The sequence below is a fragment of the Oncorhynchus tshawytscha genome, linkage group LG04, assembly GCF_018296145.1.
Source record: "Oncorhynchus tshawytscha isolate Ot180627B linkage group LG04, Otsh_v2.0, whole genome shotgun sequence".
NCBI lineage: Eukaryota > Metazoa > Chordata > Actinopteri > Salmoniformes > Salmonidae > Oncorhynchus > Oncorhynchus tshawytscha.
This window is the reverse complement of record NC_056432.1, coordinates 15,864,449-15,877,027: the sequence shown is the minus strand read 5'-3', so window position 1 is coordinate 15,877,027 and position 12,579 is coordinate 15,864,449. Positions and strand designations below refer to the sequence as shown.

Genomic DNA, 12,579 nt, shown 5'->3' with positions numbered 1-12,579 from the left:
TCTTGACCCAAACTGCTACAGACCTAGATCTATCATACCCTGCCTTTCTAAGGTCTTCGAAAGCCAAGTCAACAAACAGATTACCGACCATTTCGAATCCCACCATACCTTCTCCGCTATGCAATCTGGTTTCAGAGCTGGTCATGGGTGCACCTCAGCCACGCTCAAGGTCCTAAACGATATCTTAACCGCCATCGATAAGAAACAATACTGTGCAGCTGTATCCATTGACCTGGCCAAGGCTTTCGACTGTCAATCACCACATCCTCATCAGCAGACTCTATAGCCTTGGTTTCTCAAATGATTACCTCGCCTGGTTCACCAACTATTTCTCTGATAGAGTTCAGGGTGTCAAATCGGAGGGCCTGTTGTCCGGGCCTCTATCAGTCTCTGGGGGTGCCACAGGGTTCAATTCTTGGACCGACTCTTCTCTGTATACATCAATGATATCGCTCTTGCTGCTGGTGAGTCTCTGATCCACCTCTACGCAGACGACACCATTCTGTATACTTCTGGCCCTTCTTTGGACTCTGTTAACAACCCTCCAGACAAGCTTCAATGCCATACAACTCTCCTTGCGTGGCCTCCAATTGCTCTTAAACACAAGTAAAACTAAATGCATGCTCTTCAACCGATCGCTGCCTGCACCTGCCCGCCCGTCCAACATCACTACTCTGGACGGTTCTGTCTTAGAATATGTGGACAACTACAAATACCTAGGTGTCTGGTTAGACTAAATGCTCCTTCCAGACTCAAACATCTCCAATCCAATCCTATTTTGCAACAAAGCCTCCTTCACTCATGCTGCCAAACATACCCTTGTAGAACTGACCATCCTACCGATCCTCGACATCATTTACAAAATAGCCTCCAATACCCTACTCAATAAATTGGATGCAGTCTATCACAGTGTCATCCGTTTTGTCACCAAAGCCCCATATACTACCCACCACTGCAACCTGTACGCTCTCGTTGGCTGGCCCTCGCTTCATACTCGTCGCCATACCCACTGGCTCCAGGTCATCTACAAGACCCTGCTAGGTAAGTCCCCCCTTATCTCACCTCGCTGGTCACCATAGTAGCACCCACCTGTAGCATGCGCTCCAGCAGGTAAATCACTCTGGTCACCCCCAAAACCAATTCTTACTTTGGCCGCCTCGCCTTCCAGTTCTCTGCTGCCAATGACTGGAACGAACTGCAAAAATCTCTGAAACTGGAAACACTTATCCCCCTCACTAGCTTTAAGCACCAGCTGTCAGAGCAGCTCACAGAACCTCTACATAGCCCAAACTACTACCTCTCCCCTACTGTATTTATTTAGCTCCTTTGCACCCCCATTATTTCTCTCTACTTTGCACATTCTTCCACTGCAAATCTACCATTCCAGTGTTTATTTTTTTACTTAATATTGTGTTTACGTCACCACCATGGCCTTTTTTTGCCTTTACCTCCTCATTTGCTCACATTGTATATCGACTCAATTTTTCTACTGTATGTTTTTTTTACTCCATGTGTGTGTTTTACTCCATGTGTAACTCTGTTGTTGTGTGTCAAACTGCTTTGCTTTATCTTGGCCAGGTCGCAATTGTAAATGTGAACTTGTTCTCAACTTGCTTACCTGGTTAAATAAAGGTGAAATAAAATAATACATTTAAAAAAGGGCATGTGACATGTGTGACTCTCCACAACATTAGAGAACAATGTCCTACTCAATCAGTGAATGATCCTGACCATCCCGCTGACGCACGAGCAGTCAGAGGCACAATATCCTGCCATCATTTCTGATTGACCCATCACCTCCCCAGTGTCAAATAAAGACAGTATTCCTTTTCATGAAGTCTTCTTTATTTTCTGCAAGTACAAATGCAGGACAGTAGTTAATCTTTTTTATGTTGTTCAAACATAAAAACTGATTTTCCAGCAGTTGTATTTCTATTTTTATCTTTTGCTTCTGCAGCCTTGGTCAATTTCTAGATTTCATTTTTCAATTTGTTTCTCTTAAGTACACCTTGCAGTGGTTTCACACGGAGCTATAGGAACACAAAAAATGACATTAAGTTTCACAGTGCCAGGTCTACTTGGGTTCATTGTAAGTCATGGGCCAATGCTGAACAACATCTTACTGAGGTAAGTTGAACCGTGGAGGTGGATGGACCCTCTTCCTCATTGTAATTTACAGAATTGCTCTGTTAGAGAAAAATAAGGTGCAAGTTCAATTATGGTAGAACACTATCAACAGTTAGCTGTTATTTAAGGTGTAAACCTCAATAGGCCTCACTGTATTTTCCCCCTCTTTGTTGCAGCTGACAAGGTGTCTTCATCATCCTCCTGTAATGAAAATGAACCATTTTGGGGTTGTACTCTAACCCATTATGAAAAATCTGGGGAGTATTAAGAGTACTTAAAACTGCATGGGAGGTCAGTTATGGCAGAAGGCTCCAGACATTACACCATCAGTAACTGGTAGAAGATTAGACAGTTAAATAACTTTAGCCAGAAGTGTCCCACCTAATTTGAATTTAGTTTTTACAACAGTGTGCAGGCCACATCAATTTTTCAAATATGTAACGTTGAGTCACCTTAAAATGGATTATGATATCTGAAAGACAACTAAGAATCTGAAAAAGTAACAGCAGTCAATTACAAAGAATTGTATCGATACAAGAAACTCAGTGTGTGAAGTTGTGTCTAAGATGGGTGGGAGCGTCACTGAGGTAACACTGGCCAAAGGATGAATGTACACATACCATTCATTTGAATAACTAACCTTTTATGTAGGCCTTTCTGGGGGGTGGTTGGGTCAGATGAGCTTCCTCCAGAGACGCCTTCAGCAATAGGTCACCTACTGTTCTGATTGGGGGCCCCCACCGGTTTTTCGTCCCTCAGCCTTTTTTGTATTGGCTATAATGGAGGTCAAATCTGTCCAGTAAGCACACATTTGGAGACTTGTATGTATAAAAGGCATTTTTTAGGTGTTACTTTTAACTAGACAATATTAAATACTTGGTGTTGGGATGGCTGAAAATGTTACTTTTTTTGCTTAGAAAATGTCACTAACTACTTAAATATATCACATGTTGAATGTAATCTCTGAATGCTGTTTAATTCAGTAGGGTAGGCTAAACATCAATTGCTTGTAATGAAATTACACCTTACCTGTTTGAAGGACATTTTTATATTCAGTTGCTGCCAACTACATTTTGTGCCTGTTGGGTTGCTATTGCATAAATGTTATCACACACTATAAAAATGTTGAATAAGTGGAACACTCGAGATAAAATAAAATAAAAATTCTCAATGAACACTCACGCATTGACTCGGTCAGCAATTTTCTGCCACACCAGCTCACATTCTTTTTCTGCTGCTACTGTATTGTTTTTTTCTTAAATATATACTCATATTCCGCATACACATTCATTAATATGTAACTCCACTGGGGAGAAGTAGGAGGTTTGAGCCATTTTCTCTCCTGTTTCCAGGATGAATCATGTTATCTGCATTCTATTGACCAGGGCTTTTTATCTCCTCATGCGTACTTTACTCAGGGTTAACTTAACTCAGAGTTGATTGAACTAATTGTTATCACCTGTTCTGAAACTGAAAACTCTTGAGTTTGACAGCTCAGAGTTAGTCAACCCAGAGTTCAGGTTTAAACCTGCTTTCTGAAACAGGGCTCTGATCTTCTGTTGTCTATCGATGGAACTAGTCCACTGCAACACCAGGATGGAGCTAGCATACGCATAGAAAACTGTTCATTAGTCAAACAGACCCCAGTTCAAAGGAAACGAGCACTCATTAATATCAGATGTGGACAATTTAAGTGTGATCACACCTGAACACAATCACTTTTTGTGCGACCTGACCAAATTTGCATAGAAATGTGTATTAAAAATGTGTGATCTGTCATCGAAAGCCAGTCTTAGAAGTGGTAGATCTGTTCTATGTAAGCAATTTCATGCTTAAATTTAGTTGTTTAGTCTTTTACTTTCAGTTTTGAACTCCAGCTTCAAACAGCTAAAAATACAATCTTTTTGGTTGTGGAAAATCTATTTCACAGCGGTTTAGATGGTACAATGATCCTCTACACAATCACTGCTTGTTTTGTCACAGAAACTATTAGAATTTTAGCAACCTGGAAATGGCAGGGTGATTTCTGCATGGTATATGGTATTTTTTACCTAGATAGAGGATAGAGAGTTTTGTTGATCCTGAGAATGGAATGTATATGTTGTTAAATTATTTTTTAGAATGTTCTTTTGAACGTTACTATTGTTTTCTTGTCTTCTGAGAACGGAATTTATGTTTTTAAATAATATTCTTAGAATGTTCTCTGAATGTTACTCAAGTTTTCTGAAATTCCCACAGAAGAATGTTCTCTGAACATTTTGAGAGCATGACTATATATTGAATCATGAGGAAACCAGTAGAAAATGTTTTGCAGAAGTACTGACATTCCCACAGAAGAACGTTTCTTAACATCTGAATGCAAAATAACCATAGGACAAACACACTCTCACCAAGGTCTAAGAAACATATGGTTCTCAGAATGTTATGTGCTAGCTGGTTATGGTTCATGTGATATGAGGGATGATGTTCTTTACAAAAATCAGTAACATTGCTATCATGCTTTATGGCAGTTGTCATCAGGTGTTACAGATAGTAGACTACAAATATCTGTTGAGCTTGAGGATTCTTTTTTGAATTTGCATTGATATTGTGTTCCTCATCTTTCCTTAAAAAAAAGCTGCCATTTTAGTGAGTTTCTCTGTCAATGTTTTTGACAATTTGAGCTTCCCCATTCTCTTTGATCATGCCTGAGTGGATGTTTCCCGATTTGACTAACAAAGCATAAATGTAATGAAGTCATGGGAACCGGGAAGCTGCTGCCTGTGCATCTGTGTGTCATCTCATTTAACCCGTGCTTTGATCTGATAGTACTGCAAACTCCCCCTCTAGTCATCCTTCTAATGACCATGTCAATACACATTAGCTAAATGTCTGAGTACCATGTCGTTTAGGTTATGGCCATGCACTTAATTACGTAGGCCTGAACATTAGGCATCAAAAACATGCTCTATCTAAAAAATGTATTTGACAAACCCTGCTGTTGAGGTTCAGACACCACATTTTCAGTCCTCAATGTCTGACGTGATTATGTTTACTGCCATCATCTAGACAATGTTTTGTTTCAAATAACCCCTCAGCAGCAACTAGGCTAGTCCACCATACTTTCTCAGACACTAGGCTGTTTTATCAATTTAACTTTAGAGTGCCGTAGATCTGTAGAAGCATAGAGGAGCTAAAAGGCCAAGTGTGATTAATTTTGACAGGAAGTGCAGGCCAGGTGTGAGGTGACATCGAATACCTTTCTCACCCGCTCGGCGGGATGTGATTGGCCTAGTTGCATACACTGTGCGACGGCCACATGCTAAGTTGGAGGAAGTTGCCTCAAGACATTGATCTTAGGGCAGTTTTGTGTCTTTCTCCCAAATGGTTAAGAATAGGATTTGGGTAGGTAAGCTGTTCTTTAATCTGCAACTTTTACCCGGAGTGACAGGCTTCAGAAGTGGGCGGTGGCCTCCTGTGTCGCTCCTCTCACCACTTCCTGTTGTGCCCTCTGGGCTTCTGTCTACCATGACCTTTCTTCCCACCACCACAATGTTGCTGCTCTGTCTGAGAGCTACTGACACACATGCAGCATTAAGCATGTCTTGGTGTCACCACTTCTCTCTTTTCATTGCTAAAGGTTCATTGCTAAAGGTTTTCTCTCTCTTTGACTCAATTTCTCTGTATCCCTCGTTCTCTCATCTCTCATTCCCCCTCAGAGAGAGAGCGAGAGAGAGTAAGTACTGGGTGACACTTTTTAGAGAAATGTCTTTTGGTCTGATGAAACAAAAATAGAACTGTTTGGCCATGATGACCATCGTTATGTTTGGAGGAAAAAGGGGGGCGCTTGCAAGCCGAAGTACACCATCCCAACCCTGATGCACGGGGGTGGCAGCATCATGTTGGGGGTGCTTTGCTGCAGGAGGGACTGGTGCACTTTACAAAATAGACAGCATCAAGAGGATGGAAAATTATGTGGCTATATTAAAGCAACATCTCAAGACATCAGTCAGGAAATTAAAGCTTGTTCGCAAATGGGTCTTGCAAATGGACAATGACTCCAAGCATACTTCCAAAATTGTGGTAAAATGGCTTAAAGACAACAAAGTCAATGTATTGGAGTGGCCATCACAAAGCCCTGACCTCAATCCTATAGAACATTTGTGGGCAGAACTGAAAAGTGTGTGCGAGCAAGGAGGCCTACAAACCTGACTCAGTTACACAAGCTCAGGAGGAATGGGCCAAAATTCCCCAAATGTATTGTGGGATTGACTCAAGTTAAACAATTTAAAGGCAATGCTACCAAGTGCTGTCTCGTCCCCTGCTGTCTAGCCCCCTGCCGTCACGCCCCCTGCTGTCTAGCCCCCTGCCGTCTCATCCCCTGCTGTCCTATCCCCTGTTGTCTCGCCCCCTGCTGTCTCGTCCCCTGGAGTCTAGTCCCCTGCTGTCTCGCCCCCTGCTGTCTCGTCCCCTGGAGTCTCGTCCCCTGCTGTCTCGTCCCCTGCTGTCTAGCCCCCTGCTGTCTCGTCCCCTGCTGTCTCGCCCCCTGCTGTCTAGTCCACTGCTGTCTAGCCCCCTGCTGTCTCGTTTCCTACTGTCTAGCCCCCTGCTGTCTAGCCCCCTGCTGTCTAGCACCCTGCTGTCTCTCCCCCTCCTGTCTCGTCCCCTGCTGTCTAGCCCCCTGCTGTCTAGCCCCCTACTTTCTAGCCCCCTGCTGTCTAGCCCCCGCTGTCTCGCCCCCTGCTGTCTCGCCCCCTGCTGTCTCGTCCCCTGCTGTCTCGCCACCTATTGTCTAGCCCCCTGCTGTCTAGCCCACTGCTGTCTCGTTTCCTGCTGTCTAGGCCAGTGCTAGCCCCCTGCTGTCTAGCCCAGTGCTAGCCCCCTGCTGTCTAGCCCCTGTTTTCTAGCCCCCTGAGTTCTCCCCCTGCTGTATAGCCCCCTGATTTCTAGCCCCCTGCTGTCTCCCAGTGCTGTCTAGCCCCCTGCTGTCTATCCCCCTGCTTTCTCCCAGTGCTGTCTAGCCCCCTGCTGTCTCGCCTCCTGTTGTCTATCCCCTGCTGTCTATCCCCCTTCTGTATCCAAGTGCTGTCTAGCGCTCTGCTGTCTCGCCCCCTGCTGTCACACCACCTGCTGTCTCACCACTTGCTGTCTCACCCACTGCTGTCTTGCCCTCTGCCGTCTAGACCCCGAACGACTCGCCCCCTACCGTCTTGCCCCCTGCCATCTCGCCCCTGCTGTCTCGCCCCCTATTGTCTCGCCCCCTGCTCTCTAGCCCCCTGCTGTCTCGTCCCCTGTTGTCTAGTCCCCTGCTGTCTAGCCCCCTGCTGTCTCGCCCCCTGCTGTCTCGCCCCTGCTGTCTCGTCCCCTGTTGTCTCGTCCCCTGTTGTCTAGCCCCCTGCTGTCTCGCACCCTGCTGTCTCGCCCCCTGCTGTCTATCCCCCTGCTGTCTCACCCCCTGCTGTCTCACCCCTGCTGTCTATCCCCTGCTGTCTATCCCCCTGCTGTAGAATCCCCTGCTGTCTCATCCCCTGCTGTCTAGCCCCCTGCTGTCTCTTTTCCTGCTGTCTATCCCAGTGCTAGCCCCCTGCTCTCTAGCCCCATGTTTTCTAGCCCCCTGATTTCTCCCCCTGATATCTATCACCCTGCTGTCTCCCAGTTGTAGCTAGCTGCTGTCTCCCAGTCTGTCTATTCCCCTGTTGTCTATCCCCCTGCTGTCTATCCCCCTTCTGTATCCCAGTGCTGTCTAGCGCTCTGCTGTCTCGCCCCCTGCTGTCTCACCACCTGCTGTCTCACCACTTGCTGTCTCACCCACTGCTGTCTTGCCCTCTGCCGTCTAGACCCCTAACGACTCGCCCCCTACCGTCTTGCCCCCTGCCGTCTCGCCCCTGCTGTCTCGCCCCTATTGTCTCGCCCCCTGCTCTCTAGCCCCCTGCTGTCTCGCCCCCTGTTGTCTAGCCCCCTGCTGTCTCGTCCCCTGTTGTTTAGCCCCCTGCTGTCTCGCAATCTGCTGTCTCGCCCCCTGCTGTCTCGTCCCCTGTTGTCTAGTCCCCTGCTGTCTAGCCCCCTGCTGTCTCGCCCCCTGCTGTCTCGTCCCCTGTTGTCTAGTCCCCTGCTGTCTCGTCCCCTGTTGTCTAGGCCCCTGCTGTCTCGCACCCTGCTATCTCGCCCCCTGCTGTCTAGTCCACTGCTGTCTCGTCCCCTGCTGTTTAATCCCCTGCTGTCTCGTTTCCTGTTGTCTAGCCCCCTGCTGTCTAGCCCCCTGCCGTCTCGCCCCCTGCCGTCTCTCCCCTGCGATCTAGCCCCCTGCCATCTCACCCCCTGCCGTCTCGGCCCCTGCCGTCTAGCCCCCCCCGCCGTCTCGCCCCCTGCCGTCTCGGTCCCTGCCGTCTAGCCCCCGCCGTCTAGCCACCCGCCGTCTCACCCCCTGCTGTCTCACACCCTGCTGTCTCACCCCCTGCTGTCTCGTCCCCTGCTGTCTCGTCCCCTGCTGTCTCGTCCCCTGCTGTCTATCCCCTGCTGTCTCTTTCCCCTGCTGTCTCGTGCCCTGCTGTCTCGTCCCTTGCTGTCTCGTCCCCTGCTGTCTATCCCCCTGCTGTCTCGTCCCCTGCTGTCTCTTCCCCTGCTGTCTATCCCCTGCTGTCTCGTCCCCTGCTGTCTATCCCACTGCTGTCTCATCCCCTGTTGTCTATCCCCCTGCTGTCTCGTCCCCTGCTGTCTTGTCCCCTGCTGTCTATCCCCTGCTGTCTATCCCCTGCTGTCTCGTCCCCTGCTGTCTATCCCCTGCTGTCTCGTCCCCTGCTGTCTATCACCCTGCTGTCTATCCCCCTGCACTCTATCCCCTGCAGTCTATCCCCCTGCTGTCTATCCCCCTGCTGTCTATCCCCCTGCTGTCTCACCCCTGCTGTCTCACCCCCTGCTGTCTATCCCCTACTGTCTATCCCCCTGCTGTCTCGTCCCCTGCTGTCTCACCCCCTGCTGTCTATCCCCCTGCTGTCTATCCCCCTGCTGTCTATCCCCCTGCTGTCTCACCCCTGCTGTCTCACCCCCTGCTGTCTATCCCCCTACTGTCTATCCCCCTGCTGTCTCGTCCCCTGTTGTCTCACCCCCTGCTGTCTATCCCCCTACTGTCTATCCCCCTGCTGTCTCGTCCCCTGCTGTCTCACCCCTGCTGTCTCACCCCCTGCTGTCTATCCCCTGCTGTCTATCCCCCTGCAGTCTATCCCCTGCTGTCTCGTCCCCTGCTGTCTCACCCCTGCTGTCTATCCCCTGCTGTCTCACCCCTGCTGTCTATCCCCCAGCTGTCTATCCCCCTGCTGTCTCACCCCCTGCTGTCTATCCCCCTGTTGTCTATCCCCCTGCAGTCGAATCCCCTGCTGTCTCGTCCCCTGCTGTCTCATCCCCTGCTGTCTAGCCCCCTGCTGTCTCGTTTCCTGCTGTCTATCCCAGTGCTAGCCCCCTGCTCTCTAGCCCCCTGTTTTCTAGCCCCCTGATTTCTCCCCCCTGATACCTATCCCCCTGCTGACTCCCAGTTGTAGCTAGCTGCTGTCTCCCAGTCTGTCTATTCCCCTGTTGTCTATCCCCCTGCTGTCTATCCCCATTCTGTATCCCAGTGCTGTCTAGCGCTCTGCTGTCTCGCCCCCTGCTGTCTCACCACCTGCTGTCTCACCACTTGCTGTCTCACCCACTGCTATCTTGCCCTCTGCCGTCTAGACCCCTAACGACTCGCCCCCTACCGTCTTGCCCCCTGCCGTCTCGCCCCTGCTGTCTAGCCCCCTGCTGTCTCGCCCCCTATTGTCTCGCCCCCTGCTCTCTAGCCCCCTGCTGTCTCGCCCCCTGTTGTCTCGTCCCCTGCCTTCTAGCCCCCTGCTGTCCCGCCCCTGCTGTCTCATCCCATGCTGTCTCATCCCATGCTGTCTCGACCCCTGATGTCTAGCCACCTGCTGTCTCGTCCCCTGGAGTCTAGCCCCCTGCTGTCTAGCCCCCTGCTGTCTCGCCCACTGCTGTCTAGCCCCCTGCTGTCTCGCCCACTCCTGTCTAAGCCCCCTGTTGTCTCGTCCCCTGCTGTCTAGCCCCCTGCTCTCTAGCCCCTGCTGTCTCTCCCACTGCTGTCAACCCCCTTGCTGTCTCGCCCACTGCTGTCTAAGCCCCCTGCTGTCTCGCCCCCTGCTGTCCAGCCCCCTGCTGTCTTGCCCCCTGCTTGCTGATCTAATGCTGATACCATCCACTTATTATCTTCTACTCCCATTCCTCTGAAAGACTGCTAGCGTGGGAAATGGCTCCAGACACGGCCACTGAGAGGGTTTGGACGTTCACGGGACGTTGTGAAAAGATATACCACCACTCAGGAGGAGGCCATGGCCACCTTCTCCTCCCATGGGTCAACTAGGGAGCCCTGAATGTGTTCATGAGTAAAGAAGGCATCGGTTTTGTCTTCCCTCTATAACACAGAAGGCCAGTGAACTGTAAACCCGACAACTTGATTTGACAAGCCCCCATGTAGAAGCCAGACCATTTTCTGATGCACGCACGCACACACACGCACACACACAAATTCAATGCATCAACATGCACAACAAATAGATGCTTGAATGGACAACAAAGCCCCATGTATTTGTGGCTTGCGCTTTGGCTAATGCTCCAGCAAACATGGTGAGACCTGGCAGCCCCCAGGCCACCATGTGTAGTTTGGCCTGGGTGGGTGGTGTAATCTGGGGTAGCATAATCAGGATTTCATATACCTGTGCCTGTGTGGTTGTGTCCTGTAGAGCCTCCCAGGTTGAAGATAATTAGATTCCAGGCAGGATCTGGCTAATCACCTTTCCCTGGAAGACAGACTGTGTGGAAGAGGACCAACACCTGCTGAGAAGTGGAGAACTCTCCACTCATTCTCACTGATGGATAGAGGAACTCATGAGTTAAAACCTGGAAGGGGTTAGTAGAGACTGAGAGAGCAGGGTGGTTGGATTCTGACAGGCAGCCAGAGGGTATGTGAAGGAGTGCGAGGGCAGACAGAGTCACCGTTCTGCTCTGTTTCACAGGAACTGGGTTGGCAGATGTGACTGGGCACTGATTTGAGAGTAGCAGGAGCTTGACAGTGCAGAGATGTTACCATTCATATTCAACACTGTATCAGAAGGCTTCATTCAGCAGACCTCTACATTAAAGACATTTTGAAGCATCATTCAAGGTTGATTTCCATGGAATGGTCTCAATAGTAGCTACTACCAAGCAAAACATCCCTGGGATGATCCAGCTTGTGCATGGCAGAACTCAGTTAAGACTGGCAACATTCTGACATTCATCATACACTCTCTGGTATGTCTCTGACATCCTTCATGTCTGTTTTAAGTGCCTAGGTAAGTGGTGGACATCTGAAGGGGAATCCTCTATACACACATTGACACACCGTCTCCAAGCCTCTGGACCGCTGCCCTTGTCAGTTGCCCTTTCCTCTCTAAATGAATGAGGGCACCGGCACCAGGACTCTGAATAATTCAGTCCATTAGCATAACACTTTAACAGAGACTGAGTGACGCACGAGGGTTGGCGTGAGAGAGGGTTTTTAGGGAGGAAACGACTTGGTTCTTCAACATTACTGTCCAGGGACCTATAAAAACGTGCCATGTCCAATGTTAACCGCCTGCTTAAAAATAAATGCTATGTGCACTTTCGATTACAGAATGAAGGAGTGCTATGAAACTTTAATCAGTAGGCTAGTCCTCCACCGACAAACGCATATGGATGAGTTCCTTCGATGTGTGTGCTGAAGAAGATCGTGCAAGGACAGATGGACGTGTTCAAAAAGCCACTCTCACGCATGCGCGTGCGCACACACACACAGACACACACACACAATGGCTCTCCGTCATGCATCCATAGCATTACATCTTACCTTCACATCCTGTTTGATCATTTTCATCTTCATTGTTCATTGCCAAGACTGCTTATGTTACCTACCGAAAGCAGAAAATTATACTCAGTTAATACTCTACTACTGTATTCTCTACTACTGTACTCTCTACAAAACTCCACTACTGTATTCTCTACAACACTTTACTGCTGTACTCTACTACTGTATTCTCTACTACTGTATTCTCTACTACTGTATTCCCTACTACTGTACTCTCTACTACTGTACTCTACTACTGAACTCTACTACTGTACTCCCTAGTACACTCTACTGCTGTTCTCTCTTCTACACTCTACTACTGTATTCTACTACTGTACTCTCTACTACACCCAACTACTCTACTCTCCACTACTGTATTGTACTACTGTACTCTCTACTACAGTACGCTACTACTGTACTCTCCACTACACTCTACTACTGTATTCTACTACTGTACTCTCTAGTACACTCTACTACTGTATTCTACTACTGTACTCTCTACTACACTCTACTACTGTACTCTCTAGTACACTCAATTACTCTACTCTCCACTACTGTACTCTCTGCTACACTCTACTACTGTA

The 12,579-nt window shown here is 48.6% G+C and overlaps 1 long non-coding RNA gene across 3 annotated transcripts; it reads right to left on the bottom strand.

Moving 5' to 3' along the window:
* Window positions 1-1,818: 1,818 nt before the first annotated feature.
* Window positions 1,819-3,529, bottom strand: LOC112249644. 3 transcript variants are annotated; one of them, XR_002953368.2, is made up of 6 exons: window positions 3,310-3,529; window positions 3,157-3,217; window positions 2,768-2,919; window positions 2,279-2,328; window positions 2,124-2,186; window positions 1,819-2,030 (listed from the first exon to the last, which is right to left on the bottom strand). It is a non-coding gene; the product is annotated as an uncharacterized LOC112249644 (long non-coding RNA). The 3 variants fall into 3 exon arrangements; XR_002953369.2 differs by having other exon boundaries at window positions 3,157-3,206; XR_002953367.2 differs by lacking the exon at window positions 3,157-3,217 and having other exon boundaries at window positions 1,820-2,030; window positions 3,310-3,523.
* Between the last annotated feature and the right edge of the window lie 9,050 nt (window positions 3,530-12,579).